This window comes from Musca domestica, unplaced genomic scaffold (assembly GCF_030504385.1).
Source record: "Musca domestica strain aabys unplaced genomic scaffold, Musca_domestica.polishedcontigs.V.1.1 26, whole genome shotgun sequence".
Classification (NCBI taxonomy): Eukaryota; Metazoa; Arthropoda; class Insecta; order Diptera; family Muscidae; genus Musca; species Musca domestica.
The window spans coordinates 11117054-11144436 of NW_026712283.1; the positions used below are offsets into that span (position 1 = coordinate 11117054).

Below are 27383 nucleotides of genomic sequence, written 5' to 3' on the forward strand. Positions count from 1 at the left end.
GAGCTAAAGGTCTTCTTCCAGAAGAGCTGAAGGTCTTCGCCATAGAAGAGCTAAATGTCTTCTCCCAGAAGAGCTAAAGGTCTTCTCCCAGAAGAGCTGAAGGTTGGACTTTAATAGGAGACTTGCTAGAGGTCATCTCAGAGAAGACCAACGAAGACCAGAAGGATGGTTTTCTTAGAAGACCAGAAAGTTTTTCTTCTTTTAGAAAACCAGAAGGTTGGTCTTCTCATAGAAAACCAGAAAAATGGTCTTCTAAAAGAAGACCAGAATGTTGGTCTTCTCATAGAAGACCATAGGGATGGTCTTTTTACAGAAGACCAGAGGGATGGTCTTCTCACAGAAGACCAGGAGGTTGATCTTCTCACAGAAGACCAAAAGGTTGGCCTTCTCATTGAAAGATCAAAGGCTTGGACTTCTCATAGAAAATCAGAAGCTTGGTCTTCTCAAAGAAGACCAGAAGCTTGGTCTTCTCACAGCAGACCAGAAGCTTGGTTTTCTCACAGAAGACCAGAAGCTTGGTCTTCTCACAGAAGACCAGAAGCTTGGTCTTCTCACAGAAGACCAGAAGCTTGGACTTCTCATAGAAGACCAGAAGCTTGGTCTTCTCACAGAAGCTTGGTCTTCTCATAGAAGACCATAAGGTTGGTCTTCCCTTAGAAGACCAGAAGGTTAAACTTCCCATAGAAAACCAGAAGCTAGGTCTTCTCATAGAAGACCAGAGGGTTAGTTTTCTCGCAGAAGACCGGAAGCTTGATCTCCTCATAGAAGACCATAGGGTTGGTCTTCTCACAGGAGACCAGAGGGTTGGTCTTCTCACAGAAGACTAGAGGCTTGGTTTCCTCACAGAAGACCAGAGGATTGGTCTTCTCACAGAGGTCAGAATGTTCTTCGTATAGAAGACCAGAAGCTTGGTTGTCTCATAGAAGACCTCAAGTTTGATCTGCCAAAGAAGATCATACCATCTCACATCGAAGACCCACTGTTAGCTTGGGACCCTTTTTGCTGCGACCAAAACAAAAAAGCCACTAAGTGCATTGCAATGCCACCACAACAACAACAATAACAACAGTGGTTGCAGCAGCAACAAACAAAAAGCAAATATTCCACTCACATCGTCGTCAATAGAGGCAGCAGCAGCAGGAACAGCAACATCAGTGGCATCATCTGCATCATGCATAAATGTAGGAAAAATGTGTTTTTGTGTGAAAATAGGAAAAACGACAACAAAAGCAACAACAACAAAGCATTGCGAAAAAAAAAAAAACATTTACACGAAAACTACAACAAAATAAGCAGCAGTCAGGCCAGTAGCGGCACCACTGATTATGCGATTCGATACTCTTCTGGTACTACATTTAATGATGATCGTTGCTCCAGATGAAGCTACTACTTGCACTACGCGGCAATGGCGATGGTGATGACGACTATCCATGGTTCAACTGCTGCTCACTACAAGTTGTGGAGCATTAACTGGCAGGAGCAGCAGCAGCAACGATAAGTTGTTACTGACTGACTGCTGCTACTACATTTAGTTAGCCAAGTTACCAACAAAACAAACGTTTAGCAATGTTCGTTGTTTTGGGGGATTGTTTTGGAGCGAGAGGCGGGAGAGGGAGGGGAGGGTGAGAGAGAGAGGGAGGTATAGAGAGAGTGAGAGAGGGCGGGAGAGAGTGTGAGGGTGTTTTGTTGATGTTATTTGTTCCTGCTACTCAGTTGGTGTGTTGTTAAATTCCCATTAACAACAAAATGGTCCTGCACAAAATTTTAGTATTTTTTTGCTTTTTCTTCGGGTGTTGATGTTGTTGCCTTTTTAGAGGAAATCATCATCAACTTCAAATCCAAATGCATTTAAATTTAACTTTTTTCTTGCTTTTGTTTTAGAATTTAAAGACAAAAAGGGGAAGATAACAATGAGAAAACACTTAAAAGATGGAAATCGAGATGGAGGACAAAAGGAAAAAGAAAAAGGAAGCGATGAATTCATTTTTGGAAAATAGAGAAATAAAACGAAAAATTGGAAAGCGATGGAAGTATCACATGAAAAAGCAAAAAATACATTTTGAAAAAAAAATTTAAACGATACGTTTGAAAAAAAAAAATCTTAAAAAACCTCAAAGTGAAAGAAATATTTAAAAAAAAAAATATTCTTTCAAATTTAAAAAAAAAAAAAAATTAATCGACGTTTAACAAAAATTAATCGGAAAAAAATCCAAGATTTAAAAAAATAAATAAACATTTCAAAAAAATATAAGGGCGAGATGAAAAAAACTGCAACCAACTTCAGACTGCTGTCATTTCTAAACCACTCGTCCGACAGGTGTTAAAATTATTCCAGTGACAGATAATTATATTTTTTACAGGCGTACAAAAGCATTTTGGTGAGAATTTTCCAGAAAAAAAGTTATTCGTGATGGAGGAATTCAAGCGTGATAGTGTGATTTCTTTATATTTGGCTGGAGAATCACATATCGTTAAAGCACTCCAGCATTTAAATGTGAACAAATCTTTTGTGTCTCGTAACATCGCTCGTTACCGCGCGATACTGGTAGCCTAGATGGCCCGACGTCAAGGAAGTGGACAGGAGAAAACAGCAATATCAGCAGAAATGGTTCGAAAAGTAAAGAAGCGACTTGATCGTAACCCGCGTCACAGTGGCCAAAAACGGCTCGTGAGCTGAACATATCGCAATATTCCATTCGGCAAATATTGAAAAATGAGCTCGGGTTGAAGCCATTGAAATTCCAAAAAGTTCAAGAACTTACACCGCAACAGAGAGAAAATAAACTCAAAAGAGCCAAAGAGTTGCTTCGCTTGGCCGAAAGTGGTGAACTGCCAAAATTGGTTTTCTCCGATGAGAAAACATCCGTTGTCCATCAGTGTGTAAATTAAAAACAAACAACATGATCGTATTTTCTTGCCAAAGAGGTCCGCTGAAAATGTGCACCTTCGGATGGATCGTGGATTTTTTAAAAGAATAATTTTTCAAGGACCAACAAACGTGGATTTTTTAAAAGAATAATTTTTCAAGGACCAACAGACGTGGACTTTTTAAAAGAATAATTTTTCAAGGACCAACAGACGTGGATTTTTTAAAAGAATAATTTTTTAAAAGAATAATTTCATTGGCCGTTTGAAGGCCATAATTCTTGCCAAAGGTGAACAATTCGCACAAATCTAAACTTATTCTAAAATTGATGCTATTTCCGACATTTCTAGCTTTCATTCAATAAAAATTTAAAAAAAAAAATGTAGAAATTATGGCGTTTGACTTTGTTGCAGTTTTTTTATCTCCACCCCTTTTTATCTCACTCGCTCAAGCCATATGGCTGAGAGTATATCAATTCTCATTTGAAAATATATTCCATAGACGGTTTGATGTGGATTGATGGGACTTAAAACAAGTAAAAAAGCTGTAAGTTCGGCCGGGCCGAACTTTGAATACCCTCCACCATTTGGGAGGAATTTGACAATTCTCAAAAACAATAAAATCGGTTAAAACTTCTGTTAAAATCTTAGAAATACGACGACATGAACCTGCGTAGATAACATTTGTCATAAGCCATTACAATATTCAAATGCGAAACTTAAATGAAAAATCGGTTATGTCAATAAAATCAAAATACCGAATATCGGGAGGTACCGCTATATGGGTGCTATACGAAGACGTGGACCTGCACAGACAATTGTATGTCTTAGGCTGTAGTATCCATTATGAACTTCAAATACCAAATTTGAAACCATTCCGGTGAAGAAATTCGCTGAAATCATCAAAATGCCAAATATCGGGAGGTAGCGTTATATGGGGGCTATTAAAAGGCGTGGACCTGCACAGACAATTTTCTGTCTTAGGCTGCAGTATCCATTACATCCGCCTATTGCGAACTCTAAACACCAAGTGTAAGGCAATTCCCCTGGAAAATGTAGCTAAAATCATCAAAATATTGAATATAGGGACGTAACGTTATATGGGGCCTAGGCGTGAATATGTGAATATAGAACTTTATCTGTCATAGAAGAGAATACCCATTACGAACTCTAAATATTAAATTTGAAACAATTCCAGTGAAATTTGTGTAAGCAATCGTCAAAATACGGAATATCTGAAGTCATAGTTGGTATGGGTGCTATATCCAAACTTGAAGCTCTATGGACGATTCCATGCAAGTATGTTTTCCGCATAGCAGGAACACAAAATTCAAATTTACAGCAAATTTGGATGTCTATAGCACCCACAAGACCTTAAATCTGCTGGTACAGTTATGTGGGTGCTTTACCAAAATTTAGACCTTTATGGCCCATTTTAAGCACAAAAAGGTCCTGTAGATCTAAAATACATCTGAACAAAATTTGTTCCATCTACTTCATTTTGTTCGGAAGCTAGAGTGATTTCCACAGACAGATAGAGGGTCGGTGTTACAAAAGTAATGACAAACTATGGTGGAGGGTATAAAAAGAATCCTTGGCCACTGAGGAGCATTTTTTTCTACGAAAGAAAAAAAAATCAAAATTCAAGCCTGTTTTGGCATAGAAGCTGGCCGATATCACACCTGTAGCTGTTGTAGCATCTTCGAATCATAATATTCCACCAAACAAACGACCAAACATTTTGACGTTAGAAGACATGTTTAACCTGTTTCTTTTTTTTTTTTTCTTTCACATTTGATTTATCATTTAGTTCCTCTTCTTTTGTTATGCTTTCCAAAATAAAATAAAAAACTTGAATAGAATTAGAAAAAAAAACACCAAAAAACGATTGGCATCATGACTCAGTAGAATGGCTGTGCGGACAATCGTCCGAAACCAGAAGAAAACATATTTCAAAATCAGGTTAAAGAGAAGAAGCTTCTTTATAAATTGTGGTATTTATTTATTTAGAACTGTTCTTTGTTCTCCGTTCGTGTGTGTGTGTGCTTTATTCTTCTTTAGCTTACTGTTGTTGCTCTAATTCAAAGCGATTTATTGTCTCCGATCATGTTTTCTGCTTGTAATTGTTTGTTGTGCTGGCCAGCGGTAATTGTTAGGAAGTAGGTGATGCGGCTAGTTAGGCGATTGGTTGCAGCATGATTTTTTGGAAATTTTGGGGTTGGGGGGTTACAGAGGAAATCTTTAAGATATTCTCTAAAATCTTTAAAATATTTGTGGAGCAGTAAAGATGTGACTGCATATCAGCAGGAAGTTGGGGAAAACCCAAAACGGAAGTGAGGGTATGGGAAGAAACGGTTAAAATTTGAAGACAAAAGAAGCAGTTGGGAGATTTAAACGCCTTAAAACTAGGAAAAACAAAACAATTGAAGTCATTAGGACGGGGAGAAATTTTCGTCTTGGATTCCGAAAAATCCCAATTTAGTCCATAAAAATACTAGTCTTAACAAGTAAAAAAGCTGTAAGTTCGGCCGGCCGAACTTTGAATACCCTCCACACTATTTGGAACGAATTTGACAATTTTCAAAAAAAAATCCATTATAAATTCCGTTAAAATCTTAAAAATATTAAATGTTGACGTCATATTGGGGTCTAAACGACGACGGTGACCTGCATAGGCAAATTCGAAACTTGAAAAAAATTCGGTAAATAATGTAGCTAAAATCATCAATATAGGGAGGTACTATTATATGGGGGCTGTACCAACAAAATGTGGACCTGCACAGACAATTTTCTGCCTTAGGCTGCAGTATCCATTACGAACTTCAAATACCAAATTTGAAACAATTCCGCTGAATAATGTCGCTAAAATCATCAAAATACCGAATATCGGGAGGTACCGTTATATGGGGGTTATACGAAGACGTGGACCTGCACAGACAATTTTCTGTTCTAGGCTGTAGTATCCATTACGAATTTCAAATACCAAATTTGAAACAATTCCGCTGAATAATGTCGCTAAAATCAGCCCCCCCTTTACATGGGGGCTATACGAAGACGTGGACCTGCACATACAATTTTCCGTTTTAGGCTGTAGTATTCATTTCGAACTTCAAATACCAAATTTGAAACAATTCCGCTGAATAATGTCGCTAAAATTATCAAAATACCGAATATCGGGAGGCACCGTTATATGAGGGCTATACGAAGACCTAGTCCTGCATAGACAATTTTCTGTCCTAGGCTGTAGTATCCATTACGAACGTCAAATACCAAATTTGAAACATTTCCGGTGAATAATGTCGCCAAAATCACCAAAATACCGAATATCATGAGGTACCGTTATATGAGGGCTATACGAAGGCGTGGAAATAAACAGACAATTTTCCGTCATATGCTGTAGTATCCATTACGAACTTCAAATACCAAATTTGAATTAATTCCGCTGAATAATGTCGCCAAAATCATCAAAGTGCCGAATATCGGGAGGTATCGTTATATGGGGGCTATACGAAGACGTGGAACTACACAGACAATTTTCCGTCTTAGGCTGTAGTATCCATTACGAACTTCAAATACCAAATTTGAAACAATTCCGATGAATAATGCCGCTAAAATCATCAAAATACCGAATATCGGGAGGTACCTTTACATGGGGGCTATGCGAAGACGTGGACCTGCACAGACAATTTTCTGACCTAGGCTGCAGTATCCATTACGAACTTCAAATGCCAAATTTTAAACAATTCCGTTGAATAATGTCGCTAAAATCATCAAAATGCCAAATATCGGGAGGTATCGTTATATGGGGGCTATACGAAGACGTGGAACTACACAGACAATTTTCCGTCATAGGCTGTACTATTCATTAAACTTCAAATAACAAATTTGAAACAATTCCGCTAAATAATGTCGCTATAGTTATTAAAATACCGAATATCGTGAGGTACCTTTACATGGGGGCTATACGAAGAGGTGAACCTGCACATACAATTTTCTGTCTTGGGCTGTAGTATCCATTACGAACTTCAAATACCAAATTTGAAATAATTCCGGTGAATAATGTCGCTGAAATCATCAAAATGCCAAATATCGTGAGGTACCTTTATATGGGGGCTATACGAAGACGTGGACCTGCACAGACAATTTTCGGTCATAGGCTGTAGTATTCATTACGAATTTCAAATACCAAATTTGAAATAATTCCGATGAATGATGTCGCTAAAATCAACAAAATACCGAATATCGGGAGGTACCATTTTTTTTTTTTTTTGGAGGACTTTAAGGTGGCCTGCTGACTCTGTGAGAGAGAACACATTTCTCTCTCAGCAGAGTCATGCAACCTGATAGTAGGTTTTTTGAACTCTGACTTATTTACCCTTTGTCATTCTGAATCAATTGTCAATTGTATTAAATGGCATCCCTAACTAAATGGAACCCACCTTTTCTTCGAACCACCTGTTGCATGATTCAACACATTTTTCTCTCTCACAGAGTCACAAGGCCATCTTAAAGTCCTCCCAAAAACCATAAAAATTCATTTTAAAAACAATATTTCCATTTTCTTTATATTTTTCGGTGGTTACTGTAAGCGGAAGTGCAAGATTATGGAAATTCCACAATAAAACAAAATTCCTCTCTCGGAACAAGTTTGACATACTTGTGCTGTGTTGTGAAGTCTTGTTCCTCAAATATAAACAACTTCAAGAAAAGAACAATTTAACTTTTTTGTCGTCGTAGTTGTTGTCGTCGTCTTGTTGACAGAAGACCGAAAAGTTTATCAAATTCCATTCAATATGATTTGTCCCATTTGCATTTTATTTGTTGTTATTGTTGTTGTTGATTTTGTTGTTATTTTTTGGTTGCTGTGAGCGAATGTCTTTGAAACTGAAATAAAACTGACCTATGTCAACGAGACAAAAATAAACATTAAAAAGTTACAAAGTTTTTGGTTCGTCTCTCTCTCTCTCTTTGTCTTTGTTGACCGGTCGACCAGAATTGTGGTGATTGACCCCCATAACAAACAAAAAACTTGCCCTAGAAATTCAAATAAATGGACAATAATGTTGGAATAAAATGTTGAGAATACTAAGGGGAAATAGAAATATTCATTTTAAATTAAAAACAAAAATAATGCTCACTGATTTCAAAAACACAAATCGCTCCTCTGAGCGTCTGAGGAATTTTCTCTTTGCAGAAAAAAAACAATTATTTCGAATCACTGAGAATTGTTTCCAATAAAAAATATCACTCCTTGGCAGCTGCGTATTTTTTCCATAAAAAAATCGTTCCTCTGTAGCTTAGGAACTTTACAAACTGGTATTACATTTAGAACAGTTTGGTTTCGGATGAACGGATAAAGCCTAAAAATGGCTCGTGAGCTGAACCTCGCAATACCGCAATATTCCATTGAAATTCCAAAAAGTGCAAGAACTTACACCGCAACAGAAAGAAAATGGACTCAAAAGAGCTAAAGAGTAACTTCGCTTGGCCGAAAGTGGTGAACTGCCGAATTTGGTTTTCTCCGGAGAGAAAATATTTGTTGTCCAGCAGTTTGTAAACAAAGAAAGTGCTCGTGTTTACTTGCCAAAGAGGTCAGCTGAAAATGTGCACCTTCGGTTGGTTACCAGAACTCAAGCGCCGGCCTTAGTGATGGTGTGGGCCGCCATAACAGCCGAAGGTCACTCTCCGCTCGTATTATTCGACCGTGGCATCAGAAAAAATACCGAATATTATCGCGAAAATATTCTGGAGGGTGTATTAAAGCCTTGGGCACCCAAAAATTTTGGTCGCAGACCTTAGACATTCCAACAGGACTCAGCACCATCGCACTAAGCACGCGCCACCCATAAATGGTTACAAACTGAGGTTCCTCGCTTCATTTCCAGCGTATAATGGCCACCAAAATCTCCGGATACCAATCCGTTGGACTGGAGTATTTTGAAAAGCAAGGTTGGCACTAAAAAATACCAAAGTGTCGATCACCTCAAGCAATCACTTCGCCGGGAATGGGCCAAAATACTGCAGAGCAATACTCGGGCAGTGTGTGAGGGTTTCATTGGCCGTTTGTAGGCCATAATTCGCGCAAAAGGTGACCAATTCGAACAAATCTAAACTTATTCTAAAATTTAATTTTAGTTCCGACATTATTTGCTTTCACTCATTTGTTGGAGTTTTTTTTATCTCATTCTCTACTCTACAGTAGATGTCCACAGTTTTTTTTATCTCATTCTCTACTCTACAGTAATTGTCCACTGAGGCCATCTACTCTACAGTAGATGGTCAGTGAGGTCATCTACTCCGCAGTAGATGATCTCCGACGGCACCTATTCTCCAGTAGGTCACTTCTCTTGGCATCTTCTATCCAGTAGATTACCTTTGTCGGAATCTACTATCCAGTTAATGATGTACACCGAGGCCATCAACTCTACAGTATATGTCCACCGAGGCCATCTACGCTACAGTAGATGTCCACTGACGTCATCTACTCTACAATAGATGTCTACTGGCGACATCTTCTCTACAGTAGATGTCTACTGACGACTTCTACTCTACAGTAGATGTCTACTTACGACTTCTACTCCACAGTAGATGTCTACTGACGACTTCTACTCTACAGTAGATGTCCACTGACGACTTCTACTCTACAGTAGATGTCTACTGACGACATCTTCTCTACAGTAGATGTCCTCTGACGACTTCTACTCTACAGCAGATGTCTACTGACGACTTCTACTCTACAGTAGATGTCCACTGACGACATCTACTCTACAGTAGATGTCTGCTGACGACTTCTACTCTACAGTAGATGTCCACTGACGACTTCTACTCTACAGTAGATGTCTACTGACGACTTCTACTCTACAGTAGATGGTCAGTGAGGTCACCTACGCTACAGTAGATGTCCACCGAGGCCATCAACTCTACAGTAGATGTCCACTGACGACTTCTACTCTACAGCAGATGTCTTCTGACGACTTCTACTCTACAGTAGATGTCCACTGACGACATCTACTCTACAGTAGATGTCCACTGACGACATCTACTTTCCAGTAGATGTTCACCGAGGCCATCTACGCTACAGTAGATGTCCACTGACGACATCTACTCTACAGTAGATGTCCACTGACGACATCTACTCTACAGTAGATGTCCACTGACGACATCTACTCTACAGTAGATGTCTACTGACGACATCTTCTCTACAGTAGATGTCTACTGACGACTTCTACTCTACAGCAGATGTCTACTGACGACTTCTACTCTACAGTAGATGTCCACTGACGACATCTACTCTACAGTAGATGTCTACTGACGACTTCTACTCTACAGTAGATGTCCATCGAGGCCATCTACTTTAGAGTAGATGTCCACCGAGGATATCTACTCTACAGTAGATGTCAACCTAGGCCATCTACTCTACAATAGATTTCAGTGAGGTAATTTAATATAGACGACCAGTGAGGCCATCTACTCTACAGTGGATGCAGAGAGAGGTCATCATCTACAGTAGGTGTCCAGTGAGGTCATCTACTATACACTAGACTCCAGTGAGGTAATGTACTCTAAAGTAGATGGTCAGAGGGCCATCTAATCAACAGTAGATGACCTGTGACGACATCTGCTCTCCATTGTGTGTCCATGTGTCCATTGTCGGCACTTACTCTCCTGTAGATGACCGTTGACGTCATCTGCTCTCCAGTGGATAACTATTGACGACATTGCTCTCCAGTGGATAACTTTTGGCGACATCTACTCTACAGTAGAAAATCTCTGACGGTCTACCGTACTTTCTCTACCTACTCTAATTATTTTTTGTGTTTTACTGTGTATTATTCAAAAATATTTATTTATTTTATTTTATTATTTATTTTTTTTATTTTTCTTTTTTTTTGGAAATAACCATTTGTCCACATAGCTCCAAAGATAATTTGGCCAATTCGCTGTATGTCCATGACAATTAAATAACATGGTTTGGTCACTGCTGAGACTAGACACATAACACATTAATCACATTTCATGGCATTAAAATACTTGGTTGATATGCCTCAGTAAAATTTGACCACATCCAAGCACCCATGGCGTGCATAAATTACACAGCCGGATGAGTAATTCGGAAGAAAAGATTTTGTTATTTAACATCAGCTTGGGTTTAAATAACCCAGTTAACAGAAGTTTTTCTTCTCCGACCCCGGGCAACTGAGCCACTACCATTTCAACTGCATTTCCAAGCAGAAGGTGGTGGGTGTCACGTTCAAGTCGCATAAAATTCTCAAGTCAAGACAAAAGATAAATAACTTGACTTTTTTAATTTAGAGATCAAAGTCAAATACCAAGAAAAAAAAATTAAACAAAAAACAACTCAACACAACACAAAAGATGGCAATATCAAATGACGACGACAGTTGTGTTTAAAAAAAAATAAAACAACAACAAAGGAAAGAAAACTAAATCACTGCCAAAAAATAGGGTGTGGACCAGGCCAAGAGCCATCTTAGCGGGGGGATTGTGACCTTCAACTAACAACAAAAACAGAAATCTGACAACAAAGTTAATAAAAAAAAATTAAATTAATTCCGTATTCAAAACAAATGATGTTTATAACAACTACAACAACAAATGAAAAGCCAACAAATTATTGTTGTTATGCAGATGCTTTGCCATAATCGTGGTGTGGCTAAGACAAAAGACCATCAAAAGATGATGTTGCTTGGCGATGATGTTATCCATTCTTTTAATGAATATAATCATATCAATGGCATAATAGGGGGATTTGATGACATCAATATATCATGAATATCGAGTTTTGAATTTTTATGCAATAATAATGTCGTAGATTATATTGAGAGGGATACTAGGTTCGATTCTGCGACAAAATCAAAACAAATCTGTGAGAATATCGGATGACTTCCTGTGAAAAGATTCATGGATTTTCTGCGGTTCATCAGAGGAGATTCTTTAAGATGCTCAGAAATTCCTCTGTATGAATCTTAGAAGACCTTGAGAATTATCTTCCAGAGATCCGCTTTTTATCATATGTTATTTCAGAATCCAAAAAATCTATAGATTAAATATAGATCTCAATGGACATGTAGAGTACATGGCCTCCGTAAACATCTACTGTCAGATGTCCTCATTGGACATCTTCTGTAGGGCCTCGTGAGACACCTACTGTAGAGTAGATGGCCTCGATGGACATCTAATGTAGCCTCGATGGACATCTACTGTAGAGTAGATGGTCTCACTGGACAACTACAGTAGAGTAGATGGCCTCACTAGACTTCTACACTAGAGTAGCTAGCATCTACTTAACAGTAGACGGCCCCAGTGGACATCTACTGGAGAGTAGATGACCCCAGTGTACATTTACTGGAGAGTAGATGGCCTCGGTGGACATCTACTGTAGAGTAGATGGCCTCGGTGAACATCTACTGTAGAGTAGATGGCCTCGGTGGACATCTACTGTAGAGTAGATGGCCTCGGTGGACTTTTACTGTAGAGTTGATGGCCTCGGTGGACATCTACTGTAGAGTAGATGGCTTCGGTGGACATCTACTGTAGAGTAGATGTCGTAAGTGGACATCTACTGTAGAGTAGATGGCCTCGTTGGACATCTACTGTAGAGTAGATGGCCTCGTTGGACATCTACTGTAGAGTAGATGGCCTCGTTGGACATCTACTGTAGAGTAGATGGCCTCGTTGGACATCTACTGTAGAGTAGATGGCCTCGGTGGACATCTACTGTAGAGTAGATGGCCTCGGTGGACATCTACTGTAGAGTAGATGGCCTCGGTGGACATCTACTGTAGAGTAGATGGTCTCGGTGAACATCTACTGTAGAGTAGATGGTTTCGGTGGACATCTACTGTAGAGTAGATGGCCTCGGTGGACCTCTACTAGAGAGTTGATGGCTTCGGTGGACCTCTACTAGAGATTTGATGGCCTCGGTGGACATCTACTGGAGAGTAGATGGCCTCGGTGGACATCAACTGGAGAGTAGTTGTCGTCAGAGGTCATTTACTGGAGAGTAGGTCCCGTCCAAGATCATCTACTGTGGAATCACAATAATCTATTGTAGAGTAGATAGGCTAGGTGGACATCTACTGCAGAGTAGATGGCCTAGGTTGACATCCACGCTAGGGTGGATGGCCTCACTGGACATTTTTTTTTTTTTTTTTTTTTTTAGATTTATTTATTTATTTATGTATTTCAAAAAAATTACAATTCAATGAACCCGCGAAGCTTTGGGCTTGTCTGCAGGCTCGGCTTAAAAAGTAACATAAAATATGTGTCTCAATAACATCTGCCAGTTCAGCTGGTATTACATTTTAAATATTTAAATATATAAATATATACATATATACAAAATATTCATATTTAATATACAATTTTGCATCTAATATTTAATGATATTAACAATTCATATAAAGAGTCATATTATTGGCAATTTATGAAGTGGGATTTTAATGCTATTTTCTTTTTAATCTTATTTTTATTATTAAGTATAGTAAGTGGTAACCGGTTTAGGGTAGTGGGAAGGCTTACTGCTAACGCTCTTTTGCCATAGTCGTTTTTATAGCTGGGGACCTTACACCTTCTTTCAATTCGTCTCCGCGTATTTTGGCTGTGGTTTATATGTTGTATAAGGTTAATATCATCAGCGAATTCGTTCACAATTGTTGTTTCATATAGACTTTTGATTTTTAATATGTGTAGGTTATTGTACAGTGTTTTCGTATTGTTTGATTGAATATTTGATTGAATAGAAGGCAATGTTGAATATCGTGGATGATCTAGTGTTTGTTGCTGATTTTGTTTTGATTTATGTAAACTTTTCATGAGAGTTTTTAATATACTATTTTGTGCAGCTTCAATTGTTCTGCACCCAGCAGCATTACCCCAGGCCGTTATACCATGTCGTAAATAGGATTCCACCAAGGAGAAGTACGCTTGTCGTAAAACGTGATATGGCGCGCAATTGCTTAAATGATAGATAGCGTATGACGATTTCCGTAACTTTTTTCGTACATTTTCGATATGGGGTTTCCATTTGAAGTTACTGTCTAGTAGCACGCCGAGGTATTTATAGGTATCAACCAACTCAATTGTTGTTGTGCATTTTTCTTCGCTTTGTTGATTCGTGTGTAAGCAATCATAACCATGAAATAAAATAGATATTTCTCTGGTTGGCATATGTCTTGATCTAAAATGCATTAATTTTGTTTTATTGGCGTTTATAACAAGTCCATTATCGTGACACCATTTTGTTAGCTTATTCATTTCATTTTGCATTCTAAGTTGTGCTGAGTCTAACGCCTTATCAAAGACTATTACAGCTGTGTCATCAGCGTACGAGAAAGTTGTACTGTCGTTAAGCGATTTTACCATGTCATTTGCATATATAATAAATAGAATCGGTCCGAGTTTAGATCCTTGAGGTACACCATACACTAATCGTTGTTCGGTGCTTGTGCAATTGTCTACCTTCACTCTAAAGCTACGGCATTTTAAATAGTTTTCGAACCACTTTAGGGTATTTCCTCTAATTCCATTTCTCTCAAGAATGCTTAGTAGTTTTTCGTGCGATAATGTATCGAATGCTTTGCTGAAATCTATAAACATTGCAAGACAATGTTTATGGTTCGATAAATTTTGGTTTATTTCATTGGAGAAGTAGCCCAGCAGCTGGTTTATACTTTTGCCTCTTTGGAAGCCATACTGATTCTTATTAATAACATTGAACCTGGTTAAAAAGTTATTTAACCGTCTAGCAATTATTTCTTCTAGAACTTTCTCAACTGTTGGAAGGATCGAGATTGGTCTGTAATTTTCAAACGCTGACTTAGCTCCACTCTTGTATATCGGACGGATTATAGATGTCTTGAGAAGTTCCGGAATTATAGATTCATCTATACTTCTGTTTATGAGATCAGTTATCACGGGCGCCATAATTTCTGCATTGGTTTTTAAGTCTATGGGTCTAATGCCATCTAAACCCGCACTTTTTTTCGTATTGAGTCCTTTTAGTATGTTTTTGATTTCTGTAGTGTTTGTGTTTTCAATATAGATTGAATTTGAAATGGTTGTTTCAGCATCAGACAATGTTTTTTTATCGCATGTATGTATGATGTTTTCTACGTTATATTTAAACTGTTTTGCGAATTGTTCAGTGATTTCACATTTGTTTTGATTAGGAAAATTGATTTTAATAGTTTCGTCTATGCTACTAACTTTTTTGCCAATGACTTGATTTATAGTTTTCCATGTCTCACGTATATTGCTTCTATTTTGGATAAATTTCTGATAATAAAAAGAGTTTTTGGCATTTAAAATTCTCTTATTTAGTTGGTTATTGAAATTTTTATATAGTTGTTCATTAGTTTTACTTTTGTTTTTGCGATATTTTTTGTATAAATTATCTCGTATATTACAGCAGTTAATAAGTTCTTCGGTTAACCATGGGTGATCATTTCTTTTTTTCTTTCTATTTATTTTAATTTCAGTTGACTTTTCATAAATCTCTCGAAAAGTGTTGTAAATTTTAAGAAATAGCTCATTTGTACCATTAGTTTCTTCGATAATTTTATTCCAGTCTATGTTTTTTATCAGATCACTAACTTTTTTGTTGTTTATTTTTAAATTTTCTATAACATGGTTGCTGGGTTCCATTTCAGTATTCTCCGTTATAATGGATCCAAATACAGTGTAGTGATCAGATATGTTTGTTGCAATGATTGCTGATTTTACATCGAATTTAGAGTTATATCTAATAAACAAGTGATCGATGCAAGTTCTACTCCCTGTACGTTCATCTTCTCTTGTTTTTCCGTTGATATAGCTCCTTAGACCGTTTGACGCACACATATCCAAATATAGTTTTGATAAAGAACTATTGCTACAAATGTCAAGATTCATATCTCCTACAAGTATGACTCCATGTTTTTTGTTGATCTTGTTTATACATTGATCTAGTTCCTCAATGAATTTCTTTATGTTAAGATTCGGAGGGCGATAGCAAGGAATTATTGTCAGACAGTTAGTTTTCGTTGTTAATTCTATGAAATTAGTTTCAAAGAACGTTGTGTTTATATTCATTTCATTATATGCAATTTCATTATTTATATATAAAGCGATTCCACCTCCTCTTTTTTCTCTATTTAAAAATGTTGAGTTATAACCCTTTATTTGATAGAACTGTATTTCGTCATCGTTTATGTTTGTCTCTGTTAGAATTATTATTTTTATTTCTCCAATTAAATCTTTAATTCTAGTTAAAAAATCAGTGAAATGTTTTCTAATGGATCGTATGTTCATACATATCAAAGATATTGGCTGTTTAACGTAATATTTATTGATTTCATTAAAGTTAGTGTGGTAATTCATTTTGTTTTTATTTTATTTATTAAAAAAAAAAAAATCAATAGTCTTTTTTAGTTATTCAATTTATTTTATTTTAATTTTGACTTTTTCATAAAAAAGTTTGAAAAATTAGGCTTTGTGTTATTTCTTGTTATTTTATCCTCTAATGCGGTAATAAATTGTTTTCCTTGCTTTTTTTATTGTGGTTCATTTGAAATACGTTCAATATCATTGAGATTGTTTATGGAAATTTGTGTAGAGTTTTCATTCTTTTTTGCGTATATTTGACCATTTTTAGTCCACACGAATTTCCAGTCCATTTCTTTGGCTTTGTTTTTAGACATCCATAAGATACGTCTATTTTCTGCCGTAAGCTCATCGTTAATATAGATGTATCTATTTGTTGGACAATTATTATTCCCATCAAGAACGCACTCATCGATTCGATGTCTCTTCAAGTTTTTCATTATCTCTTTTTTCTTAAGCATTGAAGAGAATTCAACAATTATCTTATTCTTTGATTTTATTCTATATGAGTTCTCAATATGAGAGTCGTTTACTTCGACACCCATAGAAGCTGCAATCATCTTGACAACCGTCTCTGTCTCCATTCCGACAGCATTCGCGCTGTTAATTTCTATGTTGCGCTCAATCATCTTTTGCTCTAATTGTTTCACTCTCATCTCCATTTCATTTATCTGTCTACTCTTCTCCTTATCTTTGTTTTGGAGGTCAACGACCTGAGTAGAGATATTAGCAAGTGTCTCATTTATTTTATTGAGACTCTCAGTCATGTTGTTGTTGGAAACAGTAAATGCATTCATGTTAATGATCATTTGCTGCATTGCTGTTTTCAGTTCTCCTATGTCCAACCTGAGCTCTGCATACTCATTAGTACGGTTAGGCAGAGGCTCATGTATTGTGTTGTTGTTGTTGGGGATAATGAGTGTTGGTTTATCTTTAAATCGTTTTCTGTTGTTGTTGAGACTGCTATCACCATTTCCAACATCATCCTCTCTTGGTTTCTTCTGTAGTTGTTTATGAACATTTGTCTCCACTGACATTTGTTCTTCACTCAGTATTTGAGGTGTTGTGGGGTTTTCAGCCACAGGTTCATTTTGTTGGTTTGTATTAGATTGCGTCTCACCAGTATAGACGAATGTTTGGTATGTGTTGTTAGGAGATTTTTGCCTTGGCTTACAAATCTCACATTTCCATTCCAATTTTCTCATCGTGCTCATGGTTTTGTAACTGGCTTCAGAGAGCACCGAACATGTTGAAAAGTGGTATTTTCTGTCGCAGTTACGGCACCATACATAATTAGCAGAAGCTATCGACAAATTACACTTATTACAAACAATTGTTGAGACTTGTAATAAATCCATTGTTTTTTTCTTATGGTATCACCAAAGGTAAACGTAAACCACTAAGTTAACCGATAGGAATTTTAAAATCTTTTGCAAACTGTCCGCGAGACTTAAAGCACTTCTGTTCACTTCGAGTGTCACAGCAACGGTAGAGTAGATGGTTCCAGTGGACATTTGATGTATCTGGCCTCGGTGGACATCTACTGGATAGTAGTTGTCGTCGGAGGTCCCCTACTGGAGAGTTGATACCGCCATAGGTCATCTACTGGAGAGTAGATTCCATCAGAGATCATCTTCTGGAGAGTAGATGCCATCAGAGGTCATCTACTGGCCTTGATTGAGGTGATCGACACTTTGGTATTTTTTAGTGCCAACCTTGCTTTTCAAACTACTCCAGACGCAATAGTCCAACGGATTGGTATCCGGAGATTTTGGTGGTCATTGTGCGCTGGAAATGAAGCGAGGAACCTCATTTTGTAACCATTCTTGGGTTGGGCGTGCTGAGTGCGATGTAGCTGAGTCCTGTTAGAATGTCCAAGGTATGCGGCCAAAATGTTTGCGTGCCCAAGGCTTTAATACACACTCCACAATATTTTCGCGATAATATTCGGCATTTATTCTGATGCCACGACCGATTAATACGAGCGCGGAGCAACTATCGGCTGTTATGGCGGCCCACATCATCACCATGGTCGGCGCTTAAGTTCTGATGGCCAACCGAAGGTGTACATTTTCAGCTGACCTCTTTGTCAAGTAAATACGATCATTTTGTATGTGTCTCATTTGCAAACTGCTGGACAATTTTTTCTCATCGGAGAAACCCAAATTCGGCAGTTCACCACTTTCGGCCAGGCGAAGCAACGCTTTAGCTCTTTTGAGTCTATTTTGATTACGTTGCGGTACATGTTCTTGAACTTTTTGGAATTTCAGTGGCTCATTTTTTAATATTTGCCGTATGGAATATTGCGATATGTTCAGCTCATGAACCTAGCCATTTTTCGGCCACAGCGACGCGAATTTCGATTAAGTCGCTTTTTTACTTTTCGAACCATTTCTGCTGATCTTGCTGATTTCTCCCGTCCACTTCCTTGATGTCGGGCTACGATACCAGTATCATGAGCGATGGTACGAAACACAAAAAAATTATTCACATTTAAATGCTGGAGTGCTCTAACGATAGCCACTTGTGGTTTTCTAGCCAAATATAAAGAAATCACACTATAACGCTTGAATTCCATTCCATCACGAATAACATTTTTTCTGGAAAATTCTCACCAAAATGCTGTTGTACGCTTGTAAACATTATTATGAGCTGTCACTGGAATAATTTTAATAGCTGTCGGACGTGTGGCTTAGGAATGACAGCAGTCTAAAATTGGCTGCAGTTTTTTCATCTCACCCTTTATATACTTATTTATACCTCACAGAGAGATTTTCTATAGCCCTTATATTATGATCTCATTTATCACATATCATGTCCTCCCCATAGCTTGATATTACAGATCATTTCTCTTCAGGTATCTAATTATTGTTCCCTCTCCTAATCCCTCCCAAAGTTAACACCTTAACTACAAATATTTACCTAACGTTGGCCAAGGTGGAAGATGAAGAAAACTAAATTACCTTCCCCCCACCATTTGAAAATTGTTTACGAGGAAAAAACATAAGATTTTTCCCGCTGAACCTCTGCTATCTGAAGATTTCCTTCACAGACACAGGGTTTTCCCTGAAGCAATTGCTTACACGTAAAGTGGTATTTGTTGTTGTTGTTGGTTGTGGTGGTGGTGGTGGTTTTACATAATATTTAATTATGGCCATTTCTAACAACAAGCCATATCATGAGAGAGAACCTCATTCGTCGGCGGTGGGAGAAAACTCCAAACAATAAAGAGAAACAAATGTCTATTCATCATCATAATCGTTTGTAGTTTATATCGTCCCCCTCTCCCCGGCCTTCCTTCCAACCAACCTACCTTTCTTGCTTCTATCATCTATCTGAATTATCATGAGTTTGATATTTAACTTACCTTGTTTAAGTTGTTGTTGTTGCTTTTGTAGACGTCGCAGTTGGAGGGGGGGTGAGTTTTCCACGGAAGGTTATTTTATTTATTTTCGGGATTTGAATTGGTTCAATAGGTCTGGCTGGCTGGCTGGACGTGCCTTTTTTGATTATCTAAGAACGTATTGTTGTTTCTTTGTTGTTGTTTTTTCGCTTCAGATGTTGTTCGTTGTTGTTGTTGTTGCTGTTGTAGTTGTAAGAAGGTTCTTTCGTTTTCTATTCAAATTCCTTCGTTCTTTTTTTGTTAATGAATTTTCTTCTCTCTTTCTCTGAGTTTCGTTTTAGTTTTCGTTGCTTGAAAAAAATTAAACACTGCGTTTTCTTCCAAGAGTCGAAATTTTAAACCGGAAAAGTGGGTGGGGAAGAAATTCTGAAAAAAATGAAATAAATGAGATAAGAAAATGAGTAATGGAAGGAAAAACCAGTAAAGAAAGCCCTTAAGTCGGGAGGGGCCGATTTTATGATACCCTACACCAATTTGCTAATTTAGTTGAGCTCCACATAACAATTAAAAGTTTTTATGGGAGAATTAATAATTTTAAAAATTATAATTTAAAGTTCAAAGGACTAAATAATGCCGAAGCATTTGTATCTTTTAAATTCGGACTTGTATTGCCCATTTGTGGCACAATTAATTTAAAATCGGATAAAAATATATATGGGAGCTATATCCAAATCGGAACCGATCTCGATAAAATTTGGGAAAGATATTTCTGAGGTGTATTTGATATATTTCCCTGAATATCGTGGTTATGGAGTGCATTTTACGGCTGTGGGTAACAAATATATAACAAATCGGATGAACAATATATATGGAAGCTACAGCTATATCTGAACCGATCTTCACCAAATTTGGCATACTACCTTCTAGACTCAATTCGGTCGTATGTGCCAAATTCCAACCCATTTGGGTAAATATTAGACGTTTGGTGCACAATCAAAGGTAAATCGGACGAAGTTATATACGGGAGCTATATACAAATCTGAACCGATCTCGATAAAATTTAGCAAAGGTATTTCTGAGCTGCATTTGATATATTTCCCCAAATATTGTTGTTACAGAGTGCATATTACGGCTGCGGAGGACAAGGAAATAACAAATCGGATGAACAGAATATATGGGAGCTACAGCTATATCTGAACCGATCTTCACCAAATTTGGCATACTACCTTCTAGACTCAATTCGGTCGTAAGTGCCAAACTTCATCCCATTTGGGTAAATATAAGACGTTTTGGTGCCCAATAAAAGTTAATCGGGCGAAGTTATATATGGAAGATATTTCCAAATCCGAACCGATCTCGATAAAATTTAGCAAATATATTACTGAGCTGTATTTGATATATTTCCCCAAATATTGTTGTTACCGAGTGCATATTACGGCTGCGGAGCACTAAAATAACAAATCGGATAAAAAATATATATGGGAGCTATAGCTATATCTAAACCGATTTCGATCAAATTTGGTATACTTATTTTCTGGCCTAATTTGGTTGTATGTGCAAAATTTCATACTTCGGACGGATATTACACGTTTGGTGCACAATAAAAGGCAAATCGGACGAAGATATATATGGGAGCTATATCTAAATTTTTACCGATTAGCTCCAATTTCAATAGGGTTCGTCCTTGGGCCAAACAAATGTTGTTTGGAAAATTTCATCTCAATCGGTTAATAAATGCGACCTGCATTTTGTTCACAAGAATACATGGACAGACGGACGGACGGACGGACGGACGGACAGACGGACTGACATGCATAAATCTACTCAGAAAGTGATTCTATGCAGATCACCAAAAGGAACTATGGGTCTATCTCGTTGCCTTTTGCCTGTTACAAACAAATGCACAAAGACATAATACCACCTGACCACCTTGAGGTGTAGGGTATAAAAATTAAAGATTTTTTTCGTGAAGGAATAGATTACATTTAATTACACATGGATGTACAAACAATAATACCCACAGTCATACAGACATACACACATATATAGAAATGCATACATACATTCTTATATACATACATACATATATTCATACTTGAACACTTTTGTGAGAAAAATCTGACTTTGTCAATAATAAAGTTCAGTAGATCTCTTACAAAAAGTTCTAAGTAAAAATCAGTTGAAAATGCAGCATGTTTCGAGGATCTACTCTAAGAATAACAGAAAATCTCTGGGGAGAAGATAAGCCAGATTTTATTTTGATAAAAAAATCTGCAGATTTTCAGATCAAATCTCTCGATCGTATTTTCGTAGATCATAATTTGAAGATCTCTCTAGAGAGGAACAGCTACATCTCTTACAAAAAGGCCATTTTGGAGAAGAAGTCCTGAGCAGATCTTTATAACAGATCTTGTGTTGATGGAAATATTGAGTTGTATCAGGGGTCTAAATGGAATCGGATATTAATTTCGCGTTTTGTGATCTTCATGGATATTCAAAATTTTGACCCTATGTGGGGGAGTTACTAGAAGAAGTGCACCGATATATTCCATCTTCACAGCAGATCTTGTATTAGTAGAAATAATAGAATGTGTGAAATATGAAGAGAACCGAATGTTCATTTCGGTTTTTATAATCGTTTTGGTTTTTCAAAACTTTGACCCTTTGTGAGGGAAGTACCAAAAGGAATGGTCCGATAGCGTTTTCGCATTTTATGAGCTTCAAGAATATTCAAAATTTCGATCCTTTGTGGTGGAGGTAATATAAGTAATGGACCGATATGTTCCATCTTCACAGCAGATCGATGAGATGTACCAAGTTTGAATGGAATCGGATGTTAATTTTGCATTTTATGAGCTTCACGGGTCAAAATGTAGACCCGTTGTGGTCACAGCAGATCTTGTGCTAGTAGATATAATGGGATGTGTGAAATATGGAGAGAACTGGATGCTTATTTCGGATTTTATAATCGTTTTGGTTTTTCAAAACTTTGACTCTTCCTGGGGGAGGTACCAGAAGGAATGATCCGATCTCTACCATCTTATAACGGATCTTGTGTTGATGGAAATATTTAGGTGTACAAAATCTGAATGGAATCGGATGTTGATTTCGCATTTTATGAGATTCATGTATATTCCAAATGATGACCCTTTGTGGGGAAGGTACCAGAAAAAGTGGGCCGATATACCCCCATTTGCACAACTTTCCATGTGTTGTTAGAAATATTGGGATTTACCAAGTTTAAAAATAATCGGATGCTTATTTCGAATTTTATAAGAGATATAAGTATTCAAAAATTTGACCTTTGTGGGGAAGTACCAGATATACCCCATTTTCGCACCAGACCTCCTGCTGGTGAAAATACAATTTAAAGACAATCGGACTCCCATTTCACTATTTATAATAGCTCAAAATCTTGTAGGGGAGGTACTTGATGTAGTGGACCGATATTATCCATTTTCGCACCTGGCCTAGATCTGATGAAAATATTAAGATTTGCAAAGTTGGAGCAAAATCGGAGTAGCCTTTCTCTTCCTGGGCAGTAAAATATATTTTGGAAAATTTAGAGCTTTTGTAGAGGAGGTACCAGAAGGAGTGGACCGATATTGCTCATCTCCGAACTCGATGTAAGTTTGATAAACATTTTACGATGTAGCAAGTTTGGACCAAATCGGATACTTCCTTCGAAAGTTATCGGCGCAACACACAGACAGACAGACAGACGTAGGGTCAAACATCAGTGGATCGACTCCAAATGTCCTGATAAGGACAAAGAGACCTAGGGTCTAAAACCGTTATTTCGATGAGGCACGTTCTGCCCGCATCAAATTATATTTACCCTATCTAGCCATATGACTGCGCGTATAAAAAATCTTATAAAAGTCCACATCGATCTGCTGGCCCTAGAAAAATTTCTTTAGAAATATCTTTGAAAAATTACTTAAGAGCTAGCCTTGTCCGGCAAATTCGCCGGTTACATTTTTTTTTTTTTTCAATCAATGACTTGGTATTTTTTCAAACAATAGTCTGAAATATATTCTTTTTTTAAATTCAAATTCTTAAACTTTGTGAATAAATAAGTATTCAAACACTGTCTGATCCAAGCAGCTCCAATTTTTAAAGCCAACATGTCCCAAAACTCCCCGAACCACTATCAAATCCAAAAATCAAGATGCTGCCCCAATTTCATGACATCATTTCAAAGATGATCTGCAGCCTTTGCATTTGTCAAGTCGCACTAAAATCAGTTCACTAGTCCAAAAAACAAAATACCTGTTTGGTTTTATAATAAATTAAATAAATAAAAAAAATATATATGCATGCATTTTTGGAATTGTTGTTTTTGTTGTTGCTGCTGCTGTTGTTTATATCACCGTGACTTGATTGAAATTCCATAAATATGTTGACCGTCACACACAACCAGTTGACCAGCCATCAAACCAACCATCAGACCGACCATATAATACGCCTATACAGATTTCAGTTATAACTGCGCTTTTTGCGCTGTGACCCATATCTGATAATTCATACGTACGTTTGCTGTGGACACACACACAAATGGCCAATGCAGAACGCAAAACCTGATGATGATGTGGAGTGGATGCTGCTGGTGGTGGTCAGTTCAGAAAGCAGCCACGGTAGAACAGCAGAATGTCCTAAAGCGGGTTAACCACACGAGACAAGTCTTTAAAAGCGGGAAAACAAAGCCACACCAGCACCACCATCGTCACCATTGGCAGTCATCCATTGCCAGCCATTCCCGGCCTGGCCTGGCCAAGTCAATCCAACCCAACCAGCCAGCCAGCTAGCCAGCCAGCCATTCAACCTGTCAGTAACAGCCCGTTTACAGTATTAACTCTGCTACAATTGCAGCCAGCAGCAGTGTACGGCCCAAAGTCACTCACACACACTCATACATATATAAGTTTGATTGTAAGAACCATAGCCACAGACAATGTTCCAACCGCCAGAAGATTGTGATTTCAAGAAACCCAGGCCAGAACAAGCGCAACCTGTTTGCTGACAGCCCCTGACATTTTAACATAAATAATATTGTCAAAAACTTACTTGGTATGTAAAATAAACAAAAAAAAGACAAAACGTAAATAACTACATAAATAAATAAGTTAAATATAGACAAGCGGGTTTGGATTGGTAATAAATAAAAGGAAAATATAATGATTAAAAATAAAAAAAAAGTAATTTTTAGAAAATAAAAAAAAATATTTTTAGAAAATAAAAAAATAAATAAAAAATATTTAAAAAATATTAAAAAAAAAATTAAAAAAAAAATTAAAAAAAAATTTAAATTTTACAATTTTTTTATATAATTTTTAAAATTGAAAATAAAAAAAAAATAGTTTTAGAAAATAAAAAATATTTTTAGAAAATAAAAAAAAATATTTTTAGAAAATAAAAAAAATATTTTAAGAAAATAAAAAAAAATATTTTTAGAAAATAAAAAAAGAAATAAAAAAATATTAAAAGAAATAAAATTTTATTATAGGGACAAAAAAATTGCTACAAATGTACATAAAATTGATAACTTAGTAACGGACAAACAAAATGAGCTAAAATTCTGAAATTTGAAATAAGAATCCATAATGGAGTGCAGGATAGATGTACCGAAGGGTTTTGAGAAATTCGCACTTTAAGGCTTTGAAATTTCCTAAAATGGTATTAAGCTTCTAAAAATGCACAATTTGGCATTATGTGAAGGGATAGATTTAAAAACTTAAAATTTGGTAGGAGAATCAGGATTGGAAAGTAAGTTTGTACCATTTTTAATACAATTTGGAATTGGGTGAACGAATGAAGCTAAAATTTTGAAACGTTGTATCGAGGTTCCTGTTGGTGATAGGTTTGTAATACAGAGTTGGTTTTGAAAATGTGTACTACACGAAAGTACAAAATAGTACTATATTTGGTACAATTTGGCATTGGGTGGACCAATAGAGCTTGAAATCTGAAATTTGGTATTAGAATCGTAGTTGATGTGTAGCCTGGACTTATGAAGGTGTTTGAAAGTAGGTACTATAATACGAAAATTACTGAACGGTACTATATTTGGCATTGGGTAAAGGGATAGAGAGAAAATCCGGAAAAATAAAATTCTGTATCTGTATTTGAGATTTGGCGGTGGTTTGCAAATGTGTCCTATATTTGTACAATAAGTACTAAATGGTACTAAATTTACTATTGGGAGAATTCCCAAATTGTATATCGAGGCCTCTGTTAGTATCTGGAATTGAGATATGGAAGTGGTTTCGCAAATGTGTACCATAATTGTACGAAAAGTACTAAACGGTACTATATTTGGTATTGGGTGAAGGGATAAATATAAAATTGTGAAATATGGTGTTTAGATTAGTTATGGTATCTGGGTTTGAGATTTGGTGGTGGTCTTGGAAATGTGTACTACAAGTACACGAAAAGTATGAAGTAGTACAATATTTGGCATTACTTCACCCAATATAGTATAGAGCTGGAATCCCAAAATTTGATACCGATGCCTCGGTTACTATCTGGAATTGAGGTATGGAAGTGCTTTCGGAAAAGTATACTGTAATTGTACGAAAAGTACTAAATGGTATTAAATTTAGTATAGTGTGAAGGGATAGAGCTCGAATAACGAAATTTTATGTTGAGGTCACTGGTGGTATCTGTGTTTGAGATTTGGCGGTTGTTTGGAAATTTGTACTGCAAGGACCCGAAAAGTACTAAATAGTACAATATTTGGTACATTTGGAATTGGGTGAACCGATAGTGCTGTTCAGCTATAGCCTGGACATTCGGAGGTCTGAAAGTATGTACTCTATGTATGTTATGGCACTAAATTTGGTATTGGGTAAAGGAATAGAACTGAAATCCTGATATTTGATATTTAGATTACTGATGGTACCTGAGTTTGAGATATGGAGGTGGTTTTAGAAGTGTGTCCTATATTCGATCAGAAAGTACTAAATGGTACTTAATTTAGTATTGGGTGAAGGGATGGTGCTGTAATGCTCCAATTTGATATTAGGATCCCTGTTGGTATTTCCAATTGAGATATAGAGGTCGTCTTTGAAATTTGAACTATAACTTTACAAATAGTACTAAATTTGGTAGTGGGTGAAGGAATAGGACTGGAATCCTGAAATTTGATATTGAGATATTTGTTTGTATCTGAGGTTGATATATGAAAAGAATTTGGAAATGTTGACCATGTTGTACGAAAAGTACTAATTAATATAAAATTTAGTATTGGATCGGAAATCCTGAAATTTGATATGGATGTCACTGTTGGTGTCTGTGGTTGAGAGAAAGAGCTGGTTTTGGATATGCGTTCTATAAATGTGCTAAATGGTTATAAATTTGGTAATGGGGGACTTTAAAGACTTGAAATCCCGAAATTTTATATTAAGGTCTCCGTTGGTATCTGAAATTGAGATATGGAGATTGTGTTTTGAAATGCGTACTGTAATTGTTTAAAATGTTCTAAATGCTGCTATATTTGGTATTGGGTGAAGGGATATAACTAGAATTCCGTAATTTGATTTTGAGGTCGCTGCTGGTATCTGGTGGCGATTTTGCAAATGGTACTATAATTGTTCAAAGATTGTAGTACTAACTTTGGATCACTATTGGTTTCCGGGGCTAACATACGAAAAAGCCGTTTTGGACAGAATATTTGGATGTGGATCCATTTTTTTAGAAAATTGAACTACAGTTTCAATTTTAGAAGGATCGCTACATCCGTATGTTTAGAATTTTTAAGATTTCTGTTCGAAGAGCCTTAAATTGCCAGCCC

The 27383-nt window shown here is 36.8% G+C and overlaps 1 protein-coding gene across 4 annotated transcripts in view; it reads right to left on the reverse strand.

The window, feature by feature from the left end:
- Positions 1 to 27383, reverse strand: part of LOC101896747 (leucine-rich repeat and fibronectin type-III domain-containing protein 3) — a 399938-nt gene that overhangs the window by 361015 nt on the left and 11540 nt on the right. For all 4 annotated transcript variants that reach the window (XR_009342463.1, XR_009342464.1, XM_059123971.1 and 1 more), the window contains exon 2: positions 19616 to 20017. The gene's annotated coding sequence lies outside the window, so the exon portion shown is untranslated. The remainder of the gene's footprint in view (positions 1 to 19615; positions 20018 to 27383) is intronic.